General features: G+C 37.7%; 1 pseudogene; it reads left to right on the top strand.

The window, feature by feature from the left end:
• Positions 1-2,689: 2,689 nt before the first annotated feature.
• On the top strand, positions 2,690-3,027 carry LOC112858590 (eukaryotic translation initiation factor 1 pseudogene; annotated as a pseudogene).
• Positions 3,028-16,590: the final 13,563 nt, after the last annotated feature.

The following is a 16,590-nucleotide window of genomic DNA, read 5'->3' as shown; positions in this document are numbered from 1 at the left end:
TATTGCTTGGAAGAAATTTACCCTTGAAAGCACTTAAGGGATACTAATCTTTTATTTGTTTGCATTAGGAAAAAGAAGAAAGCTGATATAAGAAGGCTTCCTGAATTGTCACAAAAAAGCGGAACCACTTTAAATTACATGCATACAACTATCCTAATATGTCCTTGGCATTTTTCTTCTAAAGTACACCTAATTCACACAAATTAAAAAAAATTATTATTTTGAGAGAGAGAGAGAGAGAGAGAGAGAGAGAGAGAGAGAGAACGGTGGATGGGAAGGGGCAGAGAGAGAGAAAAAGAGAGAATCCCAAGCAGGCTCCCCATTGTCAGCACACAGTCCCACTCAGGGTTCCATCCCATGAACCATGAGATCATGACCTGAGCCAAAATCAAGACTCGGACACTTAACTGACCAAGCTATCCAGCCACCCCACAACAATTTTTTAAATTACCTGCACATTATGTGTCAAATACATGCATTGGGATAGTTTCATCCCATATGCTTTTAAATGTTGACTTGTCTGGGGCGCCTGGGTGGCGCAGTCGGTTAAGCGTCCGACTTCAGCCAGGTCACGATCTCGCGGTCCGTGAGTTCGAGCCCCGCGTTGGGCTCTGGGCTGATGGCTCAGAGCCTGGAGCCTGTTTCCGATTCTGTGTCTCCCTCTCTCTCTGCCCCTCCCCCATTCATGCTCTGTCTCTCTCTGTCCCAAAAAAATAAATAAATGTTGAAAAAAAAATTAAAAAAAAATAAAATAAAAAATGTTGACTTGTCTTTCAATAAAGTTTTTTTTTTTTTTTTGGAATAGTTTTAGATTTTCAGAAAAATTGCAAAGATAGCATGGAGAGTCCCATAAACCGTTCACCTAGTTTCTCCTATCATTAACATCTTACATAACCAGGGCGTATTTGTCAAAACTAAGAAGCCAATGCTGGTGAATTACTATTAATTTGAATTGCGGGATTTCACTGGTTTTTTCACCAATGTCTTTTTCTCTAGGACTCAACTCAGATAAAATACCATATAGTACTTTGTCATCATATTTCTTTTAGTCTTCTCTGGTCTTGTGACAGTTTCTCAGTCTTTTCTTGTTTTTCATGACTTTGATGATTTTAAGGTGTATTGTAGGTATTTTATAGAATATCCTGAATTTGGGTTTGTCTGATGTCTTTCTCATGACTGAAGTGAGGTCATGAATTTTGGGGAAGAATACCACATGAAGAAATGTTATTCTCATCATATCATATCAGGCACACATGCTATTAACATGATTTATCACCAATGATTTTAACACTGATCATCTGGTCAAGGTAATGTTTGTCACGTTTTTCCACGGTAAAGTTATTTTTCCTTTTCCCTATTCTAGTCTTTGGAAGCAAGTGACTAAGTCCACCCCACATTCAAAGGATAGGGGAATTAAACTCTACTTTCTAGAGGGGAGGGAGGGTATCTATATAAATAATGAGAAATTCTTCTTTAAGGGAGATTTGTCTCTTTTCCTCCATTTGTTTACATCCATATAGCTCATAGAAATTTATTTTATACTTTAGATTACAATCCAATACTACATTAATTATTTTCATTATTCAAATTGTTCTAGCTTTGATCATTGTGACCTTTCAGGTTGGCTCCTTTGTTCCTTTAACATCTACCATCCCTCCCCTCCCCCTTTTAGTACTTCCTTACTTCTTGGTGCCGCAAAATGTCACGGGTTCACCTTGTGTTTACCTGCCCCATCCATGCAATCAATTGACTTTGGTTTTTAACCTTATAAAAACAATGAGTAAATGTATTTGACTTCCTGTATATAATACCTTGTGCAATATCATTAATGCTTTTGGTGATACTGATGCTACAGGCCAACAACAAAACAGCATTTTACTAGATGCATTACACTGGACAAAATGTATTGAATGCTCGTATCTGGCCTGAAGACATTGTTAGGAAAGTGATAAAAGAGACACTTTAGGTTGGATTGCACACTTTCCTTTTCACTTCCTGCCATTATGTAGAAATAGTTTGGAGAGAACACTGTGGGGAAGGGCGGTGGTTTCACTACTTACCACACACAAAATCAAGCATGACCTTAGTGTTTGTTTTATTCAGCAAACTAAGTTTCCATGGTAAACAACACTGGCCCCAGACTCCAAACAGCTGGGAACTATCTTCAGCAAAAAAAAAAAAAAAAAAAAAAAAAAAAAAAAGTGTAATTTATTGCTTTTTTCTTTCTCTTCCCCTCATCTCCCATTAGTATTAAAAGCTCTGGTACTTCCATTATTTCAGCCAACAAATAAGTGGAATCATCCTCTTACACCCATCTTCTCGATGTCCTTATCTTTCTCACCATTGTCTATCCAAAACAAGTAGAGACTAGTTTTAGCTTCTTTCTACCTTCTGGTACAGCTGGAAATTAAGTCAGTAACTGACTGGCTCCTTTGTCCTTTAACACTGGGAAGATGTACTGCCAAACAGGTAGTGACTGTGCAGTACAGGTTTGAGGGGTCAGCATCTATTTAAAAAGTACCTTCCTGGCCCCAGTCATGGAGCCACTGCTGAGAACTCAGCACCCCCTTTACCCACCCCCCCCCCCCCCCCCAGTTCCCTAGCTTCCTGAATCACCATGCCCCCACCAGCCTTCTCTAGCTGCTGCCTTCCACAGGCCCTTTCCACCAAGGAAAAGGAATCATATCATATGTCTGCCATCCAGAACCTCCACTCTTTGGACTCTTTTGCTTATGCAAATAAGGGTGATGATCTGCTTCTGTTGGCACTGAGGATAATATCCATGTAAGAATTCAACAGAGAAATGGCAGGAAGATCCTTATTACTCTCCAAGGAATCGCTGATGATTATGATAAAAAGAAACTGGTGAAGGCGTTTAAGAAATTTGTCTGCAATGGTACTGTAATTGAGCATTCAGAATATGGAGAAGTAATTCCCTTACAGGGTGACCAGTGCAAGAGCATATATCAGTTCCTCGTAGAGATTGGACTAGCTAAGGACGATCAGCTGAAGGTTCATAGGTTTTGAGTGCTTTTGGCTCACTGAAGCTTAAAGGAGATTTCCTTGCAATGAATAGAATTTCCCTTCTGTTCCTTGTCACAAGTTTTTTTGTTTTTGTTTTTGTTTTTTCTCCCACAAGTTTAAAAACCTCACAGCTTGTATAATGTAAGTATAATGTAACCATTATATTATATAACCATTATATAACCATTAACATATATAACCCAATATAACCATTTGGGGTCTGCTTTTAACTTGGACTAGTGTAACTCCTTTGAGCAATAAACTGAAAAGAGCCATGCAAAATAACAAACAAACAAACAAATAAATAGTACCTTCCTATAATGGTTTTATCTGAGAAAAATAAGGAGTTATTGCCTCCAACAGGTATTAGGAAAAACAAGCAAATGAACAAATGAGATAAAAAATACCTCTGCACAACAAAGGAAACCATCAACAGAATGAAAGGCAAGAATGGTAGAATATATTGCAAGTCATACACCTAATAAGGGGTCAGTATGCAAAATTTATAAAGCACTTGTACAACTCAAAAGCAAAAAACAATCCAATAAAAAATGTTCAGAGGAACTGAATGGACATTTTTCCAAAGAACACATGCAAATGACCAAGAGGTATATGAAAAGGTGCTCAACATCACTAAGCATCAAGGAGACATAAATCAAAACCAAAATGAGATATCACCTCACACCTGTTAGAATGACTATCATCAAAAAAACAAGGGATAACAAATGTTGATGAGAATATGGAGTAAAGGGAACACTTGTATGCTGTTGGTGGGAACGTAAATTGGTGCAGCCACTATGAAAAACAGTATGGAGTTTCCTCAAAAAATTAAAAATAGATATACCATATGATCCAGCAATTCTACTTCTGGATATATATCTGAGGGAAATGAAATTACTACCTTGAAGAGATAGCTACATCCCTGTGTTTATTGCAGTGTTATTTACAGTAGCCAAGACATGGAAACAACTATATATATAGCCATATATATATATATATATATATATATATATATATATATAATGTGTGTGGGAAAACACAAAAATATTATTAAATATTATATTTATTTTTATAATATGTATGTTTATAATAAGAAAATATTATTCAGTCATAAAAATGAAGGGAATCCTGCTATTTATGACAACATGGAGTGATCTTGAGAGCATTATGCTAAGTGAAATAAGTCAGAGAGAGAAAGATGAATACTGTATATGTGGAATCTAAAAATATGAATTCATAGAAAAAGAGAACAGATTGGTGGTTGCCAGGGGTGGAGGTAATCAAAAGTACAAATTCCTACTTATAAAATAAAGAAATCCTGGGGATATAATGTCCAGCATGACAACTACAGTGAACAATACTGTATTGTGTATTTGAAAGTTGCTAAGAGAGTAGACCTTAACATTTCTCGTCACAAGAAAAACAAATTGTAACTATGTGAGGTGATGAATTTTGACTAAACATATTTTGGTAACCATTTCAGAATATATCCGTATGTTCAATCATTATGTTGTACACCTTAAACTCATACAATGTTATTTCAATTATATCTCAATAAAACTGGAAAAAACCACTGTGTTTTTCCTAAATTATAACAAATAAAAAGTGGTCTCAAAGTGGGCTTGAAAATCCACTTGATTTATACTTGAAAACCCACAAATTAGTTGGCGTATTCACATGTATAGAAAGACTGTCAAAATATATTAATGAAACTAACGTTCTGGAGCCGCCTGAAACAGAGCTCTTTGATCATTTCTTAATCTCAATACACAGCACTTGAGATTTCCAGATACTTTCTTCCTAAAGATTTTTTTTCCCTAATATTCTTTCAGTTATCCTGATTGTGTTTTAGATAAAGACGTAATTAGGTGGTTGTACTAGATTGCAAGGTTGGTTTCAAAGTTTTGGAAAACACAAACACAAAAACCAGATTGTCATTACAATGGCACTAGTAGAAATGGGTTTTAGTACCTACAGAAAGAACTATGACTTTTTGGTCTTAAATGTCATTGCAGAGATGTGTCAACAAAAAGGTAAGAAAAACAATGGACTGATCATTCCTTCAGACAAGTGATGTTCAAACTTGTTGGTACATTAGAATCACCTGGGAAACCACGAAAAAAATAATGATGACTGAGGTCAATGTCTTGATGGGCCCAGGAATTTGCATCTCTTAAGATTTCCTACGTTATTAAAATGTCATAGAACAAATTGTCAAATTTTAGTGAACATTTGAAATATCTGGTTAATTTGTTAACAGTGCAGATTCTTGGGACCAATGCTAGTATTCCTATATATCAATCAGGTGTGGCATCCAGTAATCTACACTTTAAAAAGTAAGTCCTCAGAAGCTTTGGTTCTTTGCATAATACTTTAATCTTAACTGCCATAACTTTTTAAAAATATTTATCTATTTATTTATTTAGTGAGTTGGGGAGGTGCAGAGAGTAATGGAGAGAATCCCAAGCAGCCTCCGCACTGTCAGCACAGAATCCAACATGAACCCTGAGGTCATGACCTGAGCCGAAATCAAGAGTTGGCCACTTAACTGACTGAGACATCCAGGCGTCCTCTAACTGCCATAATTTCTTGTGATACCAGTTAAGGCTGTGGCAACAGCCAAGCCCCTAGACTTCCACGCTACTCAGAGCTGTACAAAACTCAACGGAAATGTTTGTTTTTTTGCGAGCTCTGAGGTTTCCTTATTTCAGTATGCCTTCCTTATCAGCTAGATAACTCATTCTTTAACATTCAACTTATATGTTATCTATTCTTAAATATCTTGGTTCCTGCAAGCTCCTTCTTTCTTGGCCCTTGTGTCCCTATGCAATTGTCTTACTGTTTTGTAAACCTTAATATTCTTATCTGTCTTCCATAAAACACTAAATTCTTTCAGATGACCAACTGTGATTTTTGATTTCTGTGGTTCTAGTGTGTGCTTCCATTGCTAATCACTGGGTGCCCCCCAAATTCCAAGTCTTAATAGACAAAACATTATAAACACAATATACTGTTAAATATCCTATTTCAGTGATAAATGCAATATGCCATGGAAATACAGATATTTTTGTTCATCTGTGGATTTAATTTATTCATGATTTTTTTTCCTTCTCCATAATTAGCATGAATAATTCAGAGGAGGCTATATTCTGTCTAGCTGTGAATAAGAAGTTCACATGCAGTTGACTCAATTTTCCAAGCTATTGGAGAGGAACAAAAGCAGATAATCCAAAAATCGCTTACATTTGTGTGTGAAATACATTTTGGCATTTCCTTTGGAATAAGTGTGGCCAATGCTCTAGGAATTTCCGATATTTCATACAAAAGACTCAAGCCACATCTGTAAGACCTGATTCTCCAGAAGCCAAAAACATCCCTCCTGTTTAGTTCTTCCACACACCGCCCATATGGTCTACTTTCCTGAGAAGTAAGGGGAAGTTATTTAATGAGATAAAAATAAACCAGAAAGGAATTGGCATTTGTGGTGTGCTGTGTAGTTTTAATCTTGGACTCCTCCTCCTCAAATGTAGTGGTCTCCTATTTCCACAAAAACAAGAATCTTCTGTTTATGTCAATAAAAGAGTTAATCTAGCAAAATAGTTTATGATATTGTTAAGATCTTAAATGCAAGCTAAAAGAATAAACAGAAATTTCTGGGGGTAATACAGTGGATTTATATTTTTCCCTCACAAATATTTAATCATTTATAGAGAAACTTTTTTTTTTTCCAGAAAGACTTTTAGGTGCTTCTACAAATTAGATAATTTAAATTTACTCAAATAGGTACTTTTAGTAAAAAAAAAAAAAACCGAAAAAACAAAAAAAAAAAAAAAACCACTGGAAGTTTACAAAATCCAGATTAGAATTAGTTATCATATCTCCTATTAGAGCATAAAAATATGTTCATGGATATGTAAATGTGGTGGATTTTTTATTCTTCTCTGTAAGATAGTGATATATTACTCAATATTGGTAAAGTTTACAAAGCAAATATCCTCACTAAATATTTTAATTACAAAGCAATAATTAAAATATCCGTATAAATTTTTGACTTTTGTTATAGGCTCGATCAGTTACGCCTCCAGTATTCCCTCTACCCCTTCTCCATTGAGTAAAGGCATGGGGATCTGCGTGGGCAGAAACTAAAGAGCAAGTTATATTCTTTTTCTGACTGGTTATTGGTTCAGGGAATTGGACAAAAGTTGATCCACTCAGAGGATAGCCCAGAAATTTTAGTGGATCATTGGGATGGTAAGCGCTCTCCTCTTGCACTAGAAGGAAAAGCATCCGTTATTTCAGTTGCAACTGGCAACTGTCTTGTAACCACAAGAGGAGTCAGTCTTGAGATAAAGATTCTTGGTAAAATCATTTAGTCATCAAATCAGGCATACCTGAAGCCGGCCCTCCTCTAGACTTTGTAGGTATGTTAACTAATAAATCATCTTTGTTGTGTACAAAAATGTAGTTATAATACCTGTTATTTGCAACTGAAAAAACTCTTAAGAGATATGAGCACGTGTGGCTTACATATTTGTCAGATGGGAGATAAGCAAAGTGGTTCTTCTAACGTGTGACAGAAAAAAAATAATCCCACAATAAAGTATAAAATGATTTACATCTGTGATATAATGTGTTTGAACCAGGCCTTAAAAATTGTGACTTGATAGAATGAGATAATGTGACACAAAACTTGAGTGGCCTACTGGGAAGCAATGTTTCTTCATAATCTTCTTATGTTTGCTTTACACTCCATCTAAAATATTTAGTCACATAAAACACCTGGGTGACTCAGTCGGTTGAGCATTCAATTCTTGATTTCAACTCAGATCATGATCTCAGGGTCGTGGAATCAAACCCGTGTTGGGCTCTGTGCTGAACGTAGAACATGGTTAAGATTCTCTCTCCCTCGCTCTCCTCTCTCTGTCTCTTTCTCTCTCCTCCTCTGCCTCGGCTCCTGTCTGCCACTCATATGTGTGCTCTCTCCCTACAATAAATAAATTAAGATAAATAAAATAAAATAATTTGGTTACATAATTCAGACTAGAAGGTACCTTTCAGATGATCTAGCCCAATCTTTTCATTTTATCAATGAGGAAACTGAATCTTAGTGAAGTTGAATGAGATGGACAAGAGCAGAGACAAATGTTTTTGCCTCATGACTTCTGATGAGTCCTCTTTCCACTGCTGTGTGCTGTTTACAAAAAACAAACAAACAAAATTAAAAAACAAATAACTTAGTGAGGTAGGTTGCCTTATTGTTAGCAATCATTTCCTGTCTTGTAAGAGGCTTGTGTCTCATTGCCATTGCCATTTGACTCTTAGTGCCTCATCAGCAGCCTTGGCCATGTGATTTGCTGAGGTACATGTGAGTAGAGGTGGCAGAGTCATGGGACGCAAGTATGTGGAGCAGCTTGCTCTTGGGCTATTTTAACAAGTCTCAGATGGTGACTGTTTTATCCTGGGTCCTGGAATGAGAAGACCAACTGAGCAGTGCCTTGCTTGGAGTTGAGATGTACTTAAATTTAACATCCATGAGCAAGAAACATTTGTGGTAATAACTTATTGAAACTTGGAGCTGTTGTTACTTTGGCAAAGTGAACTAATACTATGAGAGTCAGGAGCAGGTATACCATGTGTTGTAGAATGAGGAAAGAGGGAAGTCCTGTACATGTAAAACACATCCGTTGCTTTTCACTGGCTGTTTACAGGATGTAATACTAGTTAGTCTCTTTCTCATGTCACTAACATCTTACAAAACCTAAGTTAACCTATTTCATTCTTCTTGCTTATTGTGAGGAAGGAGAAGAAATAGCATAACACAAGGTACAGATAAAAAATATCTATGTTAATATGATATCTTGAGTCCATCCTGTGGTAGGACATAGTTTACTCTGTTACATATTTTTTAACATGTCTCATACTTGACTGTGAGCTTCTAGCAACAGGTACTATTTCAGGCACTAAATTCATAGACATTTAGAGAGACACAGTTGTTGACCTCAGATCAGAGTTGATTGTCTCATTCTTGTTTAGGTATTGGGATATATAGTAGAGTACCATGGTTTATGAGAGACAGAGAGAGACAGAGATACAGAGAGAGAAGTACATTTGTGTAGAAGAGCCAGAAGTCTCCAAGAGAGTATGATGTGAGATCCAAATGCCAAAGAAGGAAAAGGAGTTGTCAAGACAGACTGAAGGGAAGGGATATGCAAAGATAGTGAATCATCAAGTATTACCTCATGGCTGAAGCATAGGACAAATGTGAGGTGACGGGGAGAAGGAGACATTGGCTCAGCTATGACAGGCTATTTATCACATTGAGGACCTGGCCTTTATTTTATGTATAATAAAATGTCACTGGAGGAATATGATCAAAGTACTGACATGGTCAGAATTCAGTTTTGCAAGTATTTTTTTTTCGTGAGAATGAAGAAAGGAAAATCTGGTAACACTGGTAAGAAGACTTTTAGAAGTATCTGTATTAGTGTGGACAAGAAATGCTAAGATCCTGCTTTAAAATCAATGGCTGTGGGATATGAGTATTTAAACTTATTTATAAGGTACACTTTGCTGAATTTTGTGAAGGTTGAGGTAGGAGCCACTTTCCCTAGGCAGTTAGATACATAGGAAAGTTATATTAAATATCTTAATGGGGGGGTGGGAAGAGAGAGAAACAGCCTAGTGTAATGATTTTGGACTCAAGACTAAGAAAGAATATCATTTATTAGCTCTCTGGTTTTAATCATTCTTTTCTAAGTCTCAGTTTCTGCAACTATAAAATGCATATACTAAAGTACCTTTCTTACAGGGGTATGGTGAAAATTAAATGAGATGGGGCATAAAAATATTTTAGTGTTGATTCTGAGTCATAATAGGGGATTTATAATTTTTTGGATGTGTCTTTTGCTCATTATCTTTATTCATTCTGTAACATCGGCTGGGATAGAAGCTATGGGAGATTTGGGGTGAAAGAAAGGAAAGGGGACAAGTTCAATTTGAAAATCTAGAATTTGATTTTCTTGTAAGATATCCAGATAGAAGAATCTAGCAGATTGTCAGCAGTTCAAGGAGATATCTCGTAGGTGATTTGTAATTCAAATCTGAGGCTAAGAAGAACCAATGGCGGTGGGGGGATACAGATTATGTTAAAATTGATGCCACAGGTGTGAATGATAATTGCCAGTGAGAATGTATAGAAATAAGAAGAGAAGAGGGGCAAAGAGTTAAGATAGGAGGCTGAGGAGTAGCCTGACAATGGGTGGGTCATCAGCATAATTTTCTATAAAGCAAGGAAGACATTTTTAAAAGAAGGGATTTAATTATAGATAAATACTCCAGAAAGGATACAATAGACTGAAAAAATTAAATATAGAAAAAGAGAAGTTACATGACAGAAGCTAGATGTATTAAGCATGAATTAAAAGTGATTAAATAGAGAACAGTAATTTAAGGTATTTTTTTTATATTTATTTATTTTTGAGGGACAAAGTGAGACAGAGTATGAGCGGGGGAGGGACAGAGAGAGAGGGAGACACAGAATCCGAAGCAGGCTCCAGGCTCTGAGCTGTCAGCACAGAGCCCGTGGGATTCAAACGAACGAACCCGTCAGATCATGACCTGAGCTGAAATCCAATGCTCAACCGACTGAGCTACCCAGGCACCCCGGAGGTAATTTTTTTAGGACCCTCAAGTGTGAGGGGAAGAAGACTGCAGGTTCCCAGCTGCTTACTTAGTCTCCACTCTGTCCTTACTGAGTAACAGAACCTTTGTTTATTTTTGGTCACAATAACATGCCCAGTTTAAATTCACATTTCCAAGCCTCTCTACAATTAGATGGCTAATAAGATACAATCACAAGTCAGTGGGTGGGGCTTCCAGGACAACTCTTAAAGGGCTGCCCCAGCTGGGAGCCATACTGTTGTTCCTCTTCACTTCCTCTTTCTGCCTTCCGGAAATGGGATGGAATGGCTGAGGCCAGAGCATCCGTCTTGGGACCTTGAAAAAAAGGTGAGAAAAATCTCAGGTACTTCAGCACTAATATTCTTGAACCAATGTCGTTAAATGTTTACTTCTGTTTTGTAAGAAGAATATGTATTTTAAGTCCCTGTTATTGGAATTGTTTTTAGCACTGAATGCAATTATAAACTGACAACGTGTGTTAGCTTGGTGACATGAAGTTAAATGAAGGAAAAATATATATGTATATTTATATAGACATATGTAAATACATATAAAAGTATTTTGTATATATATATTTTTTGAAACAATGGCTTACATGGTTTCCAACCTTCTTGAGGTTATTATATTTTTTAGATTATTTTACTATTCTTCCCTCAGTAGGGAACGCTGACACATCAGGAGCTATACTTAATAGATTACGCCCAGTAACCTCATTTACACCTGCACCTGATTGAAATGATTTTTGAGCAGATGCTCTAATGGGATGAAACTCTGGGGAAACTTAGGGGTGGCCAATAAACCCATGAACAGATGCTTCTCATCACTGGTCATCAGGGAAAGGCAAATGAAAACCACAATGAGACATCTTTACACAACCACTAGAAGGGCTACACTGGAAAAGACTGACAATACCATGTGTTGGAGAGGGTGTGGGCAACTGGAAACTGGAAATCTTGTGAAATATATGACTCAGATACTTGGGAAAAAAGTTTGGCCAGTTTTTCTAAAGTTAAACTACACATACCATATGACCCAGCAATCCTATTCTTGTGTGTTTACCTAACAGAAATGAAAGTATATGGGGCACCTGGGTGACTTGGTTGGTTAAGGGTCTGACTTGATTTTGGCTCAGGTCATGATCTCATGATCGTGAGTTCGAGCCCCGCAATGTGCTCTGTGCTAACAGCATGGAACCTCCTTGGGATTCTCTCTCTCCCCCTCTTGCCCCTCCCCTGCTCTCTCTCTCTCTCTCTCCCTCTTTCTCTCAAAATAAATAAAATAAATATTTAGAAAAAAATGAAAGCATATGTTTACACAAACAATTATACAGAAATTTTCATAGCAGCTTTATTTATAATAGCCCCAAACTAGAAATCATGCATCAAGTGACAGGATATAGGAGTAGGTGAGTAGATAAACAAACTGTGTCACATCGTACATGAAATACTCTCCCCAGTCAATGGCTGAGCACAGAGGAGATCTGGATTCAGTCCATTCCTAAGAGACACAGGCCTTCTCCAATGGGAGATTGCCTGAGGACACCTCTGGCTGGCCAAAGCTTTCTTGGAATTGCACTTTACAGTCTAAGAATCTCTTTTTACCCCCTCTTCCGGCATTCCACTTTTCTTTTACAGGTGTCAGAGCTGCATTGCTCTGCAGGCTCTCCACACCCTGAGTCCTCTTTCCTATATCCTTCACATTATTTCCCCTAAATCTCCTTCATGGCTAATCCTATCTTGGCACCTGTGTCCGGGACTATGTGAATTAAGACAATGATTGGGCTGGGTTGAGCTGAGGGTGGGGGATGAAGGAAATTTTGGAGTGATGAGAAAATTTAATATCTTTCTCAATGATATCTTTATCATTGGTGGTTATATTCATTTGTCAAAACTTGTTGAAATGTGCACTTAAGGCGAGCATATTTTATTCCTCAATAAAATTGATTACAAAAGAAATCCCAAATGGTGCCATGGTTTACTGGTCAGTGGTCAGGTCAGGAGTCATCAGGTAACATGTTTTGCACAGATTGCTAGGCAAAGGAGATAAGAAATCCGCATGGCACTTGTAAAAACATATTCTACACTTAGAGGTTGCATTTATAGATCTTTGGGAATCAGAAGTCTCCTTTCAAGGATAAGCCTATACTAGTAGTTCACGATGGTGACTTATTCATAAGTGGGCATGAAATGGTTAAATAACAAAAGACTGGATGGTGGTAGCAAGGGGAATATTTGGAAGAGACAGAGAAATTACCATTAAGTAATGGCTTTCTAAAAAAAAAAAGATACAGTTTTTTGAGGTAGCTTTTAATCTGAAAATTATTTTTGCTCCCAATCTGGAATGGCCCCTGAATTTGTAACCACTGATGGTGCAGAGTGAGGTGGTATGTTGAGACAGCATCCAGCATATTTTATAAAGTACAAACATTGGAGGGAAAAGGCTTTAGCACTTCTCAGTGCATTTAAATTTTCCCTTTCCTTGTCAGTCTTTTCCCCAGATTGTGACTTCCATGAGAAGCACAGGAGCTCTGTCCTTTCTCCCTATTTCTAGATTAGCTAGCTCACCAAAGGCAAGCAATACACTTTTACTGAATAGGTTATTTAATGAATAAATAACTTCCCATCCCAATCCTTCTTCTTATGAGGCAACTTCTCAAAACATTCCTTGTTCGTTTTCTTCCAGACTCAGCTGAGTACCTGTAATGACATGATTGTTTTATTGATCTTGTTTTTCTTCATTTACTGTTTATTTATTTTTACTACCAGGCTTTAGCCTTTACTACAAACAAAGGAGTCAGATCAAAAGAGGATCCTGCTATTATAATTGAGGCCAGAGAGCTTGTGTCTCACAACATCCCAAGTACAGATGGTTTGTGGCATATAATTGAATTGTTAGGTTGCTCAATCTGAATGCAGCCTTTTCAAGGTGACTTACCACGGCAGAACAATTAGAAATGTCAGAATGCATCCGATACAAGATTTTTCATTGTATACCTTTTAAGAATGGCACAGTGTGAAGAAAGCAATAGTTCTCTTTTTAAAAATAAACTTCTGGGGGCACCTGGGTGGCTCAGTCAGTTGAGTGTCCAGCTTTGGCTCAGGTCATGATCTCGCCGTTCATGGGTTTGAGCCCCACGTCAGGCTCTGTGCTGGCAGCTCAGAGCCTGGAGCCTGCTTTGGATTTGGTGTCTCCCTTTCCCTATGCCCGTCCCCCACTCGTGCTCTTTCTCTGCCTCTCAAAAATAAAGAAACGTAATAAAAAAATTAAAAAAATAAACTTCTAATGTTAGAATACCTTTTGATTACAGAGAAGTTGCAAAGATAGTACAGAGAGTTCTAGTATATATACCCTTCCACCAATTTCTCTGATTGTTAATGTTTTATATTACTATGGTACCTTTGTCACACTAAGGAAACAACATTGGTATATTACTATTATCTGAACTCCAGACTTATATGGATTTCACTAATTTTTTTCCCTAATATCCACTATCTATTCCAGGATGTCCCTGCAGGACACCGCATTACCTTTTGTCATCACGTGTCAGTCTCCTCAGGTTCTCCATCTTTCCTAGTTCTTTACGAATGTGGCAGTTTGGAGAGAATATTTTGTAGAGTGTTGCCTCGATGTGGGTTTGTCTAATGTCTTTGTCATGATTAGCCTGGGGTTATAGGTTTTGGGAAAAAGACCAGGGAGCTGAATTCTCATCACATCAGAGCAAGGCTACATGCCTTCACCATTATTTATTAATATGGTGTTAATCTTAATTACCTGGCCAAGGCAATGCTTGCCAGCTTTCCCTACTTTGAAGTTCCTCCTTGTCTCTGCTATAGTTGCTCTCTTCTTTGGAAGTGAGTCACTCTTGTAGCCCACACTCAAATGTGGGGCGGGGCAGGGGGGCAATGTGAGCTCCACTTGCTGGAAAAGTGAGAATCCATGTAAATTACAAGAGATTCTTCTGTAAGAAAGGGTGGTCTTGGGGCACCTGGGTGGCTCAGTGGATTAAGCGTCCACCTCTTGATTTCGGCTCATGGTTCATGGGATCAAGCCCTGCATCAGGCTCTCTGTTGACAGCATGGAGCCTGCTTGCAATTTTCTCTCTCCCTGTCTCTCTGGCCCTCCCCCATCTTCTCTCTCTCCCTCTAAATAAATAAATAAACTTTAGAAAAAATAAAGAATTGTCTCTTCTTCCTCATTTGCTTACTTTATTACATCATTTATTTATATCAGTATAGACTTGGGATCTCTATTTATGTTTTAGATTATCATCTAATACCAGGTATTTATTTTGTTGCTTAAATTGTTCCAGCTTTGGCCATTAGGAGCTCTTTCACCTTGGTTCCCTTGACAGACCCCATCCTTCTGTTCTCTGAGCACTGCCTTACTTTCTGGCACCCGAAGGTGCTTCTGGCCCCAGCTCTAGAGTCAGCCATTTCTCTGAAGAGCCCTGGTTCTTTCTATTGGAGAATGGTATCAGAACCCAAGATCATGGCACCAGGTAATAGTTCTTTTCTTAAGAGCACAATTATTGAAGTTTCAGTAGCTACTGATATACCAATATACCAATATATCAATGTATGCCTAGTATTAGCTAAAGAAAGAGTTTTATTTCATACATTAGATATATTTAACAGCGTTTTCTGTTTTGTGTTATTTAAGTTCTGTTTACAGTTATTTCCTTTTGAATTCTTAAAAGATGTATGGAATATTAGATTATGGCAGGTATGCCTTGGCAGCAAGAAACAACTTTTTAAAAATTATTTTTTAAATGCTTTTATTTATTTGAGAGGCAGAGAGAGAGCACAAGCGGGGGAAGGGCAGAGAGAGAGGGAGACACAAAATTCAAAGCAGGTCCAGGCTCTAAGCTGTCAGCACAGAGCCAGATGTGGAGCTCGAACCCATGAACCATAAGATCATGAGTGGAGCTGAAGTCACATGCTTCACCAACTGAACCACCCAGGAGCCCCCTTCCCCTCCCCCAACAACTGGTTTTTAAAAGAACTCATCTCTGGATTGATTCTTCTCCCAGCATACTTGTACAATTACTGTTAAACGGAGCAGAGGTCACTGGGTTGAAGAGCCCTGTTACATAGATACAAATACATTTATTTGATGAATTTATCATATTTGGAGTTTGATATGTGCACTAGGGACTGATCCATCTTTCCCAAGTGGGCTTATGTTATTCAAGTTTGAGGAAATGGATACACAGCCATTAATTCTGATTTATTTATTTACAGTAAGAAATGCTATGGTAAGCAAACTTTCACTTCCCACCCATTACCCAAGCCCTCCATACTCCTTTCCCTAAAAGAGGCACTTTTCTGTTGTTCCTGTGTAATTGTGTCCCCTTGGATAACTTATGTAACATCCATAAGTCCTTTTTTCCTTACCTGTAAAATGATTAAAAGTAATACCACTTCAGAAGGTTGTTGTATGGGTTAAACAAGACAAAATACATCAATCTCTTAAAAAAAAAAAAAAAAAAAACACTGGTGGGGGTACCTGGGTGGCTCAGTGGGTTAAGCATCCCACTTTCGGTTTCGGCTGAGGTCATAATCTCATGGTTCATGGGTTCAATCCCGGCATCAGGCTCCATGCTAATAGCATGGAAACTGCTTGGGATTCTCTCTTTCCCCCTCTGTCTGCCCCTCCCTCAATTACGGTGCTCTCTCTCTCTCTCTCTCTCAAAACATATAAATAAACTTAAAAAGAAAACACTGATGAATATTAAGCATTTAATAAAGGTTAGCTACAGTCAGTAACTAGTGATATCCCAAACAACAGTTTAAAACTATAGTGAACATTGCAAATGCTGCAGCAACAATCTTCATTCTGGCTCAGTGTTGTCCTCTTAAAGTAGTGCAGATAAGCCATATCTATCTA

This window comes from Puma concolor, chromosome B1 (assembly GCF_028749965.1).
Source record: "Puma concolor isolate L17-30 chromosome B1, mPumCon1.1.hap2, whole genome shotgun sequence".
NCBI classification, from domain to species: Eukaryota; Metazoa; Chordata; class Mammalia; order Carnivora; family Felidae; genus Puma; species Puma concolor.
Note: the sequence above shows the minus strand (reverse complement) of the source record. Positions and strands in the feature narration are given on the sequence as shown.